This window comes from Protopterus annectens, chromosome 4.part1 (assembly GCF_019279795.1).
Source record: "Protopterus annectens isolate FY-2018-M chromosome 4.part1, PAN1.0, whole genome shotgun sequence".
Classification (NCBI taxonomy): domain Eukaryota; kingdom Metazoa; phylum Chordata; order Ceratodontiformes; family Protopteridae; genus Protopterus; species Protopterus annectens.
Window position 1 is genome coordinate 987,789,334 of NC_056734.1, and position 16,190 is coordinate 987,805,523.

Below are 16,190 nucleotides of genomic sequence, written 5' to 3' on the forward strand. Positions count from 1 at the left end.
ATTTAAATGCCTGTCCCTTGGTTTGGAATCAATGAGAAGGAAAATTGCCAAGCTTATATGAGGTCTAAACCGTTAATTATTTTTTTCTAGTCGTGATAAATATTTCATGTGTATTTAAGGGAATAAATGGAATGAGAATCACAATCTGCTGAAGCCCATTTTAAAAGGGATGAAAGTGCTTATTGTGAATTATTTTTGCTGTTTTAATAAGGTGTGAGATTTATGTCATTTTTTTGCATTATTGTCTGTGTTATAATACTGCGGTAGCATTGTCGCCTCACAGTAAGACACTATTCGGTTCGATTCTCAACTAGAACGTCTCCTGTGTGGAGACATGCGTGAATGGGCATACCTTCATTGAAGGTTGTGCGTCAGAGCTGGCAACTTGGTACGTAAAAATCTACTGCCAATCATTAGCGGACTGGAGTTCCGCTGTGGCAACCCCTAACCAGGAAAAGCCGAAAGAAACAAACAATTGTCTGTGTTATAACAATTGGTCCCTGTTTTCCTTGACCAGCTTTTATTGGTACAACAAAAGCAGTAACACAGTCAAGGTAACATTTAGGAATGCATTGTAGCATTTATAACTGATTTTATAACTGCTAAAAATGCACTTTAAATGTTTTGTTTCGCTTATATATGAATGTTGAATATATATGGTGCGTAGCTTATGTACCATCAAGCCACATACACTTTTTTGACAGAGATATCCCCCCAAATTCTGTCTGTCCTTCACACCGGCCAACCAGTGTGCTTAAAACTTGAAGGGAAGAGGAAAAATAGGAAGCAGCTGGCATTAAAGTACTTAAGGTGAATGAAATGTGATACTACATGGCATAAATGAGTGATGGTGTTATTGTGAAACATAAATGGAGTCATATCCAAGCCATTCCTACAGAGTTTCAGTCAGAAAGCCACATATCAGAGAACTGTTATTAGAGTTTGATGAGGCCCTTAGATAACTGAAGTACTGCCACAGCCAGCTGTCCAAGGTAAAGGTGGAAGTTCTGAAATCTAAGAGAAGTCATGAGACTACCCACTGTGTCTTAAAACCTGATGTGACTGTGCCAAATGCTAACCAAACTGGTCTAAACAGAGACACTAGAAAATACTCTAGACGCTCTACCATTTCATCTACCCCATTTTCTTCTACGTGTTACTTTCTAGTGCAACTGACCAATCATGGCTACAAGGTGTTTTCTATGTGAGTGATATAGAGGGAGTGCAATTGTGTTTGTGGGAAGATAAACAACTAATTCTTTTTACCTTAATACCATGAAATGTGGTTCAGGCTTCACTTCCATAAGTTGATGTCATGACCCATACATACATACATACATATGTATGTACATAAATATATTCCTGATTAACTGGTGAAGAACTCTACTATCTGCTGATCCAAGACTGGCATTACTTGCTAATCACCTGAACTTGGGAAATGTGATGATTGGTAACATCCAAAGTCAAAGTAAACTTTATTGTCATACAGATCAACACAGAGGAAAAAGTGCACATCAATGCACAACATTTCGATCAATACCCAGGCTTGTACCATATGAATGACAATTTACTGAAGGAAGATAGAGTTATTAAAAAAAAAGTAAAACAAACAAATTTGAAAGCTCTATTTACATCAGAAACACAACAAAGACAACAGTAGGAATAGATTCAGTAGAAATATAAGGATATGCAAAAACCAGTACTATAATAAAGGAGAGGCACAAATGTAAACTTATCCACCACCAATATTTACCATAAACTTACAGTTCACAGCTTTCCTGGTGCAGATAGAGACATATAAAGTTAGCCAGTCAGAGAGTTTACGTAAACAACCATGACATATTGCAGACAAATAATGTTTTACCCATGTAATGCATTAGGCTATGGGTTTGTTATTCAGCAGTCTGAAAGCGTGTGGGAAGAAGCTATTATGGAATCTGGATGCCCTGCATCTAATGCTTCTGTAGCACTTTGTTGGCAGGAGTTTGAACAGCCCATAAGCTGAATGGTCTGTTTCCCTCAATAGTTTTTGGACTCTGCCATAGCATTTGTTTGAATATATGTCTTGTAGGGATTGAAGGTTGGAGCCATTGATTTTTGTGGTCTGTTTAACAATCTTATCCAGTACCTTCTGATCAACTTGAGAGCAATTTCCGTAACAGACACTGATGTTGCTTGTCAGTACACTATCAATCGTGGCTCTGTAGAAGGTGAGTAGGACCTGTGGATGGAGGTTAGCTCTACAAAGTCTCCTAAGGATGTGGAGACGTTGTTGGGCTCTCTTTATAAGGCAGGAAACATTTATGGCCCAACTTCCGAGATATGTAGCCCTAGGAATTTGGTGATATTTACTCTCTCCACTGCGGCACCACTGATGATGATAAGGATGTGTGACTTTTTGTTCCTAAAATCGGTGATGATTTCCTTGGTTTTCCCAACACTTAGTGCTGAGTTGTCAGTGCAGCAATGAACGACTCCCTGTAAGCCTCCTCTTTTTCATTCTTGATAAGGCCAATTACTGCTTTGTCATCTGAAAATTTTATAATTCTGTTTGACTGATGTATAGCTGTGCAGTCATGTGTTAGAACTGTGAAAAGAAGTGGACTGAGCATACAACCTTGTGGGACCCCGGTGTTTAGGGTGATGCTGTTCACCAGCAGTTACACACTTCTCTCTCTGTCCATACTCATCAGACAATCTAGCCAAATGATATTGACTGCTCTACAATGAGTGTTCATCAGGCATGCTTTGAACAGTCCATTGCTGGCCTTTCTGAATGTATTGGGGGTGGGGCAGAAAGGTTTACAGAATTGCAAATTAGTATCCCAAAAGGCAAAGCTACAATTCTGCCAGTGGAAGCAAAGAATGTTTAAAATGAAGCTTGGTTGGGAGGGTGGCCTAATGGTTAAGGTGTTTGCCTTACAAACACAAGGTGCAGGGTTTGAGTCTCACAAGGGATAACTGGCTAGGCTTAAAATGGCTCGCTGGGCAGTTAGCTTAGTACTAACCTATGAACATACTACAATTGCAGAGCTTTCTGGACATGTAAGTAAAAAAATTCTTAAACAGAGAACAACTGTACTGTGAGGTTGTACTGTTTTAGTAAAGTGCTTCACAGAACATTTCACCCTGGATTCTACTTGCATTGCTGGACCATTTAGTTTCACTGTCAAGATATAGGCACACATAGAAAGTGGGTGGTGTAACTTTGTCCTCATTTACTACCAGCTATGATACATGGCTTGTCAGCTTTAATGGTGTGCAAGGATAAAGCCTTGACTTTGATGCAGGTAGTCTGAATTTGATTAACAGCTCAGGTTCCTGTTGGAGTTGGTGAGGGAGAAGAGAAAAATGAAGTGTCACTTCCAGCTTGCCTCACTTTGGGAGACGGGTGTGGCAACAAATGCCTGGGGTACACATTCCTGTAATAGGATCTTAAGTGGAAAGCAGGTACCACACACAAGCACTGGCTGCACAGGGGATAAAGTAGTCTTGATGGGTTATGTCACTTAAAAAAAGTGACACTCCCTATTAGACATCTTTTATATGTCAGACCCTGAGTGTGTTATTGTGTTGTGGAGTTATAGCTTAAGCAGAAAGTCTCAGTTTTCCATGTGGAAGACAGCAGCATTCTCAGCTGGCACGAGGTCAGAACAAAAAGAAAAATTATATGATATATGGTTTTATTCTGAAGCAACTTTATAAGATATGTACTATGTCTTGAGATGACATAGATTTAAATTCTTCTAGCTCCAACATACTACTTAAAATGCTATTCTTGTCTTGGCCACACTGTATTAAGTGAGGTCAAGACATACTTTGTGTTGTCATGACTGCTGCATTCGTAGTACATTTCCAATCTCTCCACGTTAACCAATCTCCCACAGTGAACCTGACAGCATCTAAAAGGTCAACATGATCAGTTATTTTGTGACTAAGTGATTGACTAAGCTGTCACACCCTAATACTGCTTACAGAATTTTGTAGAATATGCATTTTGTTTTTACATAAAATTTAAATACCCTTTGTAATTATATAAACAATATCAGTAATGTGCTGTTGTTAGTTTCCGTAATAAAACTGCTTCTGAAATGTATCTGTACTTTACTCGTGTGTTAATTAATTCCTGTAATTTAAGAGCAAAATGTAAAAGCATTGAATATTTGTGGGTTAATGAATATGTTTTCAATGGATGTGCAAAAGCCCTCTTTTTTGAAAAAAATTAAGTATATTTTAATATGTTATACTCACTGGTCCTGAGCTAGTAAGAGAGATGGCTAGAAAGGTGCTTGGTATCACATCTGGAAAGAGGAATGAGGACAAGGAGACCTGGTGGTGGAATAAAGAAGTACAGGAGAGTACACAGAGAAAGAGGTTGACGAAGAAGTGGGATTGTCAAAGAGATGAAGAAAGTAGACAAGAGTATAAGGAGATGAGGTGCATGGCACAGAGAGAGGTGGTGAAGGCTAAGGATAAGGCGTATGAAGAGTTGTATAAAAGGTTGGACACTAAGGAGGGAGGAAAAGGACCTGTACCGATTGGCTAGGCAGAGGGACCGAGTTAGTAAAGATGTGCAGCAGGTAAGGGTGATAAAGGATAATGAGGGAAACTTACTCACAAGCAAGGAGAGTGTGTTGAGCAGATGGAAAGAGTACTTTGAGGAGTTGATGAATGAAGAGAATGAGAGGGAGAGAAAGTTGAATGATGTGCGGATAGTGAATCATGAAGTGCAGTGGATTAGCAAGGAGGAAGTAAGGATAGCTATGAAGAGGATGAAGAACAGAAAGGCTGTGGGTCCAGATGACATACCTGTGGAAGCATGGAGGTGTTTAGGTGAAATGGCAGTGGAGTTTTTAACTAGATTGTTTAATGAAATCTTAGAAAGTGAGAGCATGCCTGAGGAATGGAGAAAAAGTGTTTTGGTACTGATTTTTAAGAATAAGTGTGATGTGCAGAGCTGTAGTAACTACAGAGGGATTAAACTGATCAGTCACAGCATGAAGTTATGGGAAAGAGTAGTGGAAGCTAGGTTAAGAAGGGTGGTGATGATTAGTGATCAGCAGTATGGTTTCATGCCAGGAAAGAGCACTACAGATGCAATGTTTGCTCTGAGAGTGTTGATGGAGAAGTACAGAGAAGGTCAGAAGGAGTTGCATTGTGTCTTTGTGGATTTAGAGAAAGCATATGACAGGGTGTCTAGAGAGGAGTTGTGGCATTGTATGAGGAAGTCTGGAGTATCAGAGAAGTATGTAAGAGTGGTACAGGATATGTACGAGGGTAGTGTGACAGCGGTGAGGTCTGCGGTGGGAGTGACAGATGCGTTTAAGGTGGAGGTGGGATTACATCTGAGCCCTTTCTTATTTGTAATGGTGATGGACAGGTTGACAGACGAGATCATTCAGGAGTCCCCGTGGATGATGATGTTTGCAGATGACATTGTGATCTGTAGTGAGAGTAGGGAACAGGTGGAGGAGACCCTGGAGAGGTGGAGATATGCTCTAGAGAGAAGAGAAATGAAGGTCAGCAGGACTAAGACAGAATTTATGTGTGTGAATGAGAGGGAGGATAGAGGAATGGTGAGGATGCAGGGAGTAGAGGTGGTGAAGGTGGATGAGTTTAAGTACTTGGGATCTATAGTTCAGAGTAATGGTGAGTGTGGAAGAGAGGTGAAGAAGAGAGTACAGGCAGGATGGAGTGGGTGGAGAAGAGTGTCAGGAGTGATTTGTGACAGACGATGAAGCTGCCAGGTAACAGGAAAAGAGGGAGGCCTAAGATAAGGTTTATGGATGTGGTGAGAGAGAACATGCAGGTGGTTGGTGTGACAGAGCAAGATGCAGAGGACAGGAAGAAATGGAAACAGTTGATCTGCTGTGGTGAGAGAGGACATGCAGGTGGTTGGTGTGACAGAGCAAGATGCAGAGGACAGGAAGAAATGGAAACAGTTGATTTGCTGTGGCAACCCCTAACGGGAGCAGCCGAAAGAAGAAGATGATACTGGTCCTGATAAATGTTGACCTGTCTGCCAGCCAGCCAGCTTAAAGTACTGATGTTATGTTGTCCTATCTCACCTTCATTCTTACAGTGGTGGGTTCGGAGCTGATCCTCTGCTCCGACTCGGCCGAATACTTAGCTGAAAGTCTCAAACCTGGCTCATGGCAAGGAGGTATCCCACAATGGAGTGGTGTAATTCCCCAGATCTCGTTTGCCCCTTTATGAGATTGGATGCACTCATCATGGCCGTGGCTAAGTGTGATATTTTTTTCTATTTACCTTTGTCAAAACTTGCTATATTTAGCTTTATTCTTACTAGGTTTAACTCATTGTGTCTCTTTGCTGCTTCTAGTTAAATAGTGATAGTTTTTTCCCCTTTAGCACGAATTTTGCCGTTGCTTTCTAGGCCCCTTTGGTATCCTGTGTAGTGGTTGTTGTTCATTGTTAGTGTTTAAGTTAGAGAGCTATATGCCCATTTAAGTTAGAGGGCTTGTACTGTTTTATTATTTTATGTGGAAAATAGAACCGTTTTAGTTAGAGGTTCTATTTTTTTCCCCCCTGTTGTTGCTCCTTGTGTTGTCCTGTAGTAACCTTTAGTTTAGTTTTAGTGTATTAGTCTTAGCTAGTAAATATTTGTTGTTGTGGTTTTTGCTATCGCCTTTAGGGTCTTTTTTGAATAATGTCTAAAGACCAAAAAGAGAGAGAACATAAGCCTTCGGGCTTTAAAAAATGTCAAAAGTGTTCGCAAAAAATGTCCATCACAGATGGACATGCTGTTTGTGTCTATTGCCTTGGTGACATTCATCTCCAAGAAGACTGCATCTTCTGTCATTCATTTAGTGCTAGAATTCCTCAGGAAAGAAGAAACAAGTTGATTCTAAAAGGGCTCCTAAAGCCTTCTTTTGAGGAAGCCATTCATAGCTCTTCCTCCTCTTCTTTGTCTCCTTCTTCAAAAAAGGATAAATCTCATAAAAGACATTCTCCAGTTACATTGGCTCAGTCAGAGCCGCCAGTCAAACTCCCAAAAATTTCAAAGGCCTCTCCTTCCTCGACTCCACAGTCCTCGGAGCCATCAGAAGTCCTTTTGGTTGATAGGCCTTGTACTTTGGCTCCAAAGTCTTCAGAGCCACAAGATACCATCAGTCAAAGCTGGCCCATTGAGATTTCGCCAGTTTCTCCAACCTTGAGATCACCAATCCTACGTAGGTCTCAATCTCCTTCCCTGTCTTCCAGGTCTACAAGAAGCTTATCAGATTATGACATGGAATGGGTGGTGCTTAGACTCCTCAAGTCACTGGCGCTGACTAAATTACTCTTGGCTCCCACCCATTTGGTTTCGGAGCCTTACTGAGCCCACTGTTGTAACTCCTCCGAGCCAAGTTGGTCCTTCGGAGTTGGAGTGCTTGGTACCCCTTTCTGTGGATCCATCGGTTCCAGGACCCCCTTAGGTGTTCACAGAGCCGACATCTGCTCTGACTCTCTGTGTCATCCGGTGAATCTGAGAGCCGAGGTTCCCTGGTTGGCCCCGGGGGGGGGTTCTCAGCCCTGAACTTCTTTGGTGCCGAGCCAACCCCTTAGAGCGTTGGCTCAGGTTAGCTCAGCTCCCACATCAGCCTCAGGTCCGATCTCGTTGGCTCCGTTGCTTTCTTCTGTCTCCTCGGAACTGAGGGAGTCTTCGGAGCTGGCAGGATCTGCCTTTGAGCTGATGAGCGTGTTGTCTACCCATTCAGCACCACAGAAGGATACCAGTACTCGTCCCCCAAGGCACTGGCTACTGTCTCAGCACCACCCTTTCCTCAAGACAGCAGAGACCCAGAGCCTCAGGATCCCCCATTGGGCGAACCCCTCTCATCCAAGGCCTCCCCAGAATATCCTTCTGAGGAGCCACCTCAGAAAAGAACCTGCAAAAGGAAGCATGTTGACTCCCCAGATGAGTCCATCACTTTAGACACTGACCTTGATGGTCTCGACGGTCATCCTCTGACGATATCTCTTTTGCAGATATTCTAGAGATCCTCAAGCTAAGAGGTGGCTGGCAGACCACCACCCCTTCTGATGAGGAGTCAGTGTACCTGAAGGCTTTTGGATCTCAACCTTCAGCCTCCTGGGTGTCCCCCACCTTTCGATGAACTAATGGATCTGGTAATTAGTCAAAAGGTGTGGGAGTCACCCGACACTATGGAAGTGGTCCCTCGGGGGCCAAACAAATTTTTGTCAGCTCCTTTGGGCAAGGGATTTCTAACAAAGGGAGTACCCGTAGATGCTATGATGGTGGCAGCAGCCACCAAGAAGGAACTTGCAGGGACTTCCTCATCTGTTCATCCTACAAATAAAGACTCTCAAACGATGGACAGATGCAGGAAGCATATCTTTTCTTCAGCGACTTTCTCACTGTGATCGCTGAACTACTTATCCCATTTCACGAGGCTACAAAGAGATCTCTTGAAAATGTTAAGAGATACTCTACAAGGTTCAATAGCTGTGGGGGTGAATGAGAAGTTCTCCTCCCAGCTGTCCACCTTAAATTCCATTGTCAACTCCTCCATGAGGCTCATATCATATGCAGCAGATGGAGCGAGCAGGGCAGCGGGTTCTGGAGTTTCCCTTAGGAGAGAGACACTCCTGGATGCGCTTGTACAATTTTGCAGAGCCCTTTAAGTCTACCTTTACTAACACCCCTTTTGAAGGTTTCTCACTCTTTGGACCCAAAGTAAAAGAAGTTATTTCCCCTGGAGTTTTTTAGTAGTAGTTTTTTAGCATTTCTATGAGTATAGTCATGCACAGACATACCATATCATTATCACAATAGTTATGTAACTATATGATTTTAATGTAGAGTTCTGTACGCCATATACCATGAGTTACAATCAGAGTCTATCTAGGATGGCAAAGAGCAGTGCTATGGAGTTCAAGCTGTTGCGGATGGTATTTAGCTACTTTGTTTGAATGTTAGTTCAGCTAATTATATGCATATATGTATTATAGCAATCGGACACTTTTTGATGTTTCCAGAGTCTCTGCAGAGCTTGCCAATCACGTATTTTTCTATTTTTCTGTTTCTCCTTATCAGTGCTGATCAAATTGCCGGCTGAGTTTTTAATTTACTGGATATATATAACAGTCATTTTTCTACAGCATTAATTAAATGTTTATAGTTGACAGTTTAATTAATTTCTTTTTATTTATTAGTGGATGATTCCACTATTTTATCTCATTCTATTCTATAATATATTGTATAAAATCATAGAGAATCAAGTTGTCAGGGATTTGTGTGCATATTCAAATATACATATTTTTTAACACATTTTTAACTAATTTAATTGTGCTTTGTCCTGAATTACACTGTGTTTGTATATAGTTTTTACTTACTTTTTTAGATGTTTTTAGAAATTACAATAGCTATGTAGCCTGATTCTATGTGACCATGTGAGGGGATACAAAACTATAAGTAGGGGTTATTATGACATGACATTTCCATTCTGAGGAAGTTGGTTTTTGAAACTGACGAAAAGCTGGCGTTTTTAAGCATAAATAAAAGTGTGGTGTGTATTCCACGTTTCGAGTGAGTTTATGCTATCCTATTGATTCGTTCTACTAGCGGAGGGTTACTGAAAGGTTTCCACTTGTTTTTGGTTTTCCAAAGTAAAAGATACTCTAACCCAGTGCGAGCAGGAAGGAAAAACTCTCTCTGCTGCTGGAGTACGTTTTTCTGTACCTTCAAGACCTTATCCCAAAGGTCAGAAGAGTGGAAAGATGTGGTTCAAAAGATCCCAGAGATTTTTCCAAGACCCATGAGGTGATACCTTCTCCAGGGGCAGAGCGGGAGGTAATAATGGTAGACGCCACCTCAGAGGCAGAGGGGGGCTCGCAAAACCAGAGTGACCGTGATTCTTTTCGCGGACGCTCTTATCAGCGCTTCTGAAAGGAGGCCTGACTGTTCTACTCTGGAGGCAGTCGGGGGACGTTTATTGATGTACCCAGAAGCCTGGCGAAATATCACTAACGACAAATAGGTACTAAACATAATATCCAGAGGATACTCCATCCCTATTCCAAACCTGTCCCACAGACCAAAACAGTCCCAGATGTTCCACCCAATCTGAGGGAACAAGCAACTATAGTGATTCAAAAGTTGCTCCACAAAAGAGTCATCCAAGAAGTCCCCGCAGACCAAATAGGATTTGGAACTTACTCAAGATTCTTTTTAGTGCCAAAAAGAACAGGGGACGGGATGCCCATATCAGACCTAAGCAAGTTAAACGAATCTGTCAAGAAGTCAACGTTCTGAATGGTGACACTGCAGTCTATACTTCCCTTTTTAGGGTGAAGACAATTGGATGTGCTCAATAGCCCTTCAAGATGCTTACTACCACATAAAAATGGACAGGATATCAAGAAGGTACTTACTCTTCTGGCTGGCAGCCAGTCATTACCAGTTCAGAGCTCTGCCCTTTGGTCTCACTACAGCCCCCAGAGTATTCACCAAATGTATGGCAGTAGTCACGGCTCACTTGAGACATGTAGGCTTCCATGTGTTTCCCCTATCCAAACAACTGGTTCCTATCTGCCACCACCAAGCATCTACTTCTACAAGCCAGGGACCTAACTTTGGACATATGCAATCAACTGGACATTACAGTAAATTTTCAAAAATCTGCCTTGTCAGCATATTACATTAATAGGCGCAGATCTAGGCACTTCATCTATGGTAGCACATCTTCCAACAGAAAGAGTTATAGCACTCAGACAGCAGATACTTCACCTCCTTCCCAAGAACAAAGTGAAAGCAAAGATAATTCTATGCTTATTCGGAACAATGGCCTCCATGATTACACTAGTTCCTCTTGCCAGAATGCACATGAGAATTCTTCAATGGCTACTATTCTCCCAATGGTCACTTCAAGAGCTTCCAATGTCTCAGTTGGTCAGAATAACAGAATCTTGCAAGAATGACTTGAGATGGTGGTTATACTCCACTCATGTGACAATGGACAGACCCTTTGTTCCACTTCAACCAATAGCTACAGTCACCACGGACGTTTCCCATGTAGGGTGGGGGGGGTCATTATCTGGGAAGAACAGTCCAAGGTACATGGCAGGAACATGAGGCTCACTTGCATATAAATGTTCTAGAGATGACAGCAGTGCTTTTTGCGTTGCAAGCACTTCAAGACTCTCTCCCTCTAGGGACTATTGCGATCCAGTCAGCCAATATGTCTGTCGTTTGGTATATAAACAAGCAGGAGGAACCAGATCTTACCCCGTTTGTAGAGAAGCCCTAAGAGCATGGCAATGGGCAGTTTCTTCCCAGCACTTTCTAATCGCAACACACATTCCGGGGAAGTCCAACGTGATAGCGGACAAGCTGAGCAGAGCAATCCTAATGCCTCACAAGTGGTCTCTCAATCAAAATGTAGTGGAAATGATTTTCCAAACATGGGGACAGCCTTGCTGCAATCTCATTGCCACTCCCATGAATGCCAAGTGCAGCAACTACTTTACCCTAATTCCCCCTCTGGGGGCGACACTGAGAGATGCTCTTGCTCATGATTGGCCCTCGAGACTTCTATATGCCTTTCCACCTTTTCCTCTCATACTCAAGAGTAATTCAGAAAGCACAAAGCTTGGGAAGCAGGATAATTCTCATTGCTCCTTACTGGCCTTGCCAAATTTGGTTTCCCTTCCTTTTGCCTCACCTTCAGGAGAAGCCTTGGATTTTGGACCCAGTGCCAGATCTGCTGACTCATATGTCAGGGGAGCTTCATCCCTCTCTCCACACCCTACAACTGACAGCTTGGCTGCTCCACTTCCCTATTTAGGTAGGCTAAACAATTTCACTCCCACGGTTAGACATATCTTAATGTCCTCCCATAAAGCTTCCACTAGAAAACTGTATTCTAGTAAATGGAAGAGGTTTTCCCTTTGGGCTCAAGATAAGAACATTGATCCTTTCTCTGCACCGATTCATTCTATTATGGAATTTTTGGTAGAACTCTTTCAACAAGGCTCAGCTGCAGCAACCATTAAGGTTCAACTTGCTGCAATTTCAAATTTTCATATTGGTGATACTACTACCAACTTAATATCACACGGGTTGTGTAGATCCTTCTTAAAAGGTGCTTCCTTATTAAGACCTCCCTTTAAAGAACTCCTTTCTCCTTGGGATCTAAATTTTGTTTTGTCTCATCTCACGTTACCTCCCTTCAAGCCCTCTTCATATTCAGACCTCAAGTTCATTTCTTGGAAGACCTTGTTTCTAGTGATTATAACTTCTGCTAGAATGGTGTCATCATTGCAAGCTCTTTCTATCAAACTACCATATTTGATTTTTCATAAGGATAGGTTATCCTTACGTAAAAACCCCATCCTTTCTACCTAAAGTCTCTTCTCCAAACAACATAAACCAATCCATAAAACTTCTAGTGTTCTTTCTTAACCATAGCAATAAGGCAGAGTACAAATTACATCAACTGGATGTGCATAGACAACTCAGATTCTATTTGCATATAACCAAAGACTTCAGAAAATCTGACCAATTGTTTGTATCCTTCGCTGATGCAAAATAAAGGATCCTCAGTCTCAAAAACTACTTTTTCTAACTGGCTTTCAAACTGTATTACATTCATCTATAACACAAATCACAAAGATTTACCTTTCAAAGTGAAGGCTCATTCTACTAGCGCTATGGCTACGTCATCTGCCTTTCAAGCCAGAATTCCCATAGATAATATTTGTGCAGCAGCTACTTGGATGACTCCACATACTTTTATCATTCATTACAAAGTGGATTTGGCCTCCAGGGACAGGGCATCCTTCAGTTCCACGGTGCTTGAAGGTGTACTGCCATGAGCCACCCAGGAAAATGGTGCTAGGGATGCTGTCCCACCATTGTAAGAATGAAGGTGAGATAGGACAACATAACATAAAGAAGTTATGTACTCACCATAACGTTCCATGTTTGTTGTCCATCTCACCATTCTTAACTACGAACCCTCCCTCCCTCCTTCCCCCTGCCTAAGACTCCTTGTGGAACTGGTATATTTCAACTACCTTCAGGAGTTCTTTGTCTCAGCTTGTTTCTTCTTCCAGTACTTATAATATGGACTCAGATATATGTTTATATGTATATGTTTGTAGATATGTATATAGTGTACATATTGTTCAGTATTAGCAGCAAACAAGATCTGGGGAATTACACCACTGAATTGTGGGATACCTCCTTGCCACGAGTCAGGATTGAGACTTTCAGCTAAGTATTTAGCCAAGTCGGAGCCGAGGATCGGTTCTGAACCCACCATTGTAAGAATGAATGGTGAGATGGGCAACAAACATGGAACGTTATTGTGAGTACATAACTTCTTTTTCCATTACATTCCCTAATTGCAAAAGGCACACAGAGTTTAGATGGTCTGCCCTTTTAATGTATTTAACTTTCTGCATCCCCTCCACCTATACTTCCCCCTCATTCTTTCTCCACCTATCCCAAGCATTTTGACTACCCTCTCTATAAAACTAAGTACTTTCAAAGATGAAGGGAAGGCATTAGTCCCCCCAGTGCTGTCTATGTCCCTTCCTCCACCTCTGTTGGTATTTAGTATGGCCTCTTCCCATTTCACTAACATGATGATATCATGTCCCCTATCTCTTCTTGTCTCGCATTAGAAGACTGTAGCTCTTCTTACCTCACGTTGTATCTCTTGCCCTCCATCCCATGGATATTATGGGTGGCTTTCCTATGCAGGCCTTCCAGCAGTCTAGTGTTCCTTTGCATGTGTGGCCTGCAAAACTGCAGGCAGTACTAAATGTATAGTCTGGCCAACATCTTTGTTTCTGCAGTCTATCCTCCTTCGAATACACTATAGCATTCTGTTTGCTGCTGCTACTGCCCTCTCAGTCTGCGTCTGGTGGTCCCTACCTAGGTGAAATCAGTACCCAAATATACTTCACTGTTGGCATCAGTTCCATTCCACCCATTTGACACTTTACACCAAACTCATTGGAGCCCAACACAGTACATTGTATTTGTTTGCACTAAACATCAACTGCCACCATTCTGCCCATGTGGGCAACCTTCCCAAATCCTCCCCCATCCTCTACTGTAGGAGCTATTCTTCCGTCATTTATGTTGACACTGAAGTTGTTTTTTATTCTCTGCAGTCTGAGACAAATAGAAGAGTTCTGGACATAGGACAGACTGCTGAAATACTCCACTACTCACTTCCATAATGTCTGACACTCTCTCTCTCCTCACAGCCGTCTATGGTCTACCACTCAGTCATGTTGCATTCCAGTTTCTCAGTCTAGGTCCTACCCTTAAGCTCTCCAATTTTTCTTTCAGCCTCCTCTGTAAGACTGAGTCAGATCATAGCTCTCAACCTCTTATTACAAAAAATCTGGACAAAGCCAAAAATAATGGGGGGAACAAAGCCCCAAAAATAAGGACAATTTTTAAATATTTCTGTTATAAACTTAAAATGTTGCTAGAATAAAAGGTCTCATGTTATCAAGCATTATTTGAAGGATATGATGTCTGAAACTCAAATATCTGTCATTATTTAGTGTATTCAGTCCTCACTAATTTGCCACAAAAACTCCAGAAAACCACAAATGTTATGAAGTGCATAAAAAAATGAGGAAAATATCTGGACATTCTGTGAAAATCTGGACACTTGAGAGGTATGAGTCAAATACCTGTCTGAATACCAGGTAAATCTTGATATCTGGTACCTGTAATTCAGTCAAAAAACTGGATCAGGTTTGACTGGCAACTCCTTCTGGCTGTTAACCCATGTTGGTTGCTGTTCTAATGATTTTTTTTTTCTCTAGAACCGGCACTAATATTTCCTTCATGGTTTTCTCCATGACTTTTCCAGCCACTGCTGTTAAGCTAATATATGTATAGTTCTCCACACTTATTGTCAGGGACAGTTTTTGCCCTAATTTAAATAATTTACTTACAGGCTAACTTCTGTAAACCTCCGTGGACATAGGAGGAAAGATATTCAGGGACTGAAGGAACATCCCTTCCCTTATACCCATTCATCACACCACTTAGGATGTGTGTAACAACTGATCCTCTCCCTGCAACTCTTGCCTATCATATTTCTCACAGTCTGTTTTCTAACTGAGGTAGTTTTAGGTGTCCATCTTCCCTGAATGTCAATGTTACTTGCCTAATGCAAATATTTACATTTCTTCCTATAAACCTTCCAACTTCCCCATGAATAATGTAATGTAGTATATTGGTTCAGCTGCTCTACCATCAAATTCATCTTCAGGTTGTGAACTTGCCCATGGCTTGTTTTTTCTTATTGTGGTGTAAGTTATGTAAGTCTCAACTCTGCACTATCTGATCTGTTTGAGACAACATTGCTAGCCAATTATTTCCTCTTCCTTTGAACTTTACTGTTCCCACATGTGATTCATATATCCTCACAAGCCCTTATTTTTCATCTGATAAGAAACATTTTGTCAGCTTTGAATGTCTTACTTTCAAATGTATTAGATTTATGGTATTTATATCAAAATAGCACATCTCTGTCTTTGCTAATTTATTTCCAGAATTACTTTACTTTGTATTGATTTCTAGGCATCAGTAATGTAGCTGATAGAGCCAGTTTGCTTTTCAGCCTTATGCATGTTAACACTTATGCTGCAGACAGGCTGAATCCCTGAGGTGAAGCATACCTATATTTCAAACTTGCACAATAACAATCCATACAGGTATTGCAATATTTCTTCTCCATGAGATTTTTCAATGACCGGATTCAATACTCTTTCCCACTTTTCCATTACACTGTGAATAGTGTGGACTGGACCTGATGTCTGAAATTATGTAACTATTTCTTAACTGGATAGGTGGGCTGGTCTGTTGACCCTTTTCAGGCATGACCCTGATTCTCAGAGCAGTTGAACTTAATATGTCAGTGTGAGATAAGGTAACAATTGAAGAGATATAATACAACAGGAAAAGTTATTCAACTCATAATGCATTTGTCTTCAATTACTTCACAATCAACGGGACATACAGTGCAAAGAATCAATGGAGGAGATAGAATAACTGTAGACCCAGAGCATATTGTATACAAACATAGGCACAAATCTTCTGAATGTCCAGCTTTTGTTCTGTGGACAAATATCAAGTTTACAGGTAAGTACTAGGCAATCAGTCTGCAGATCATTACAAGCCTAACTAAAAA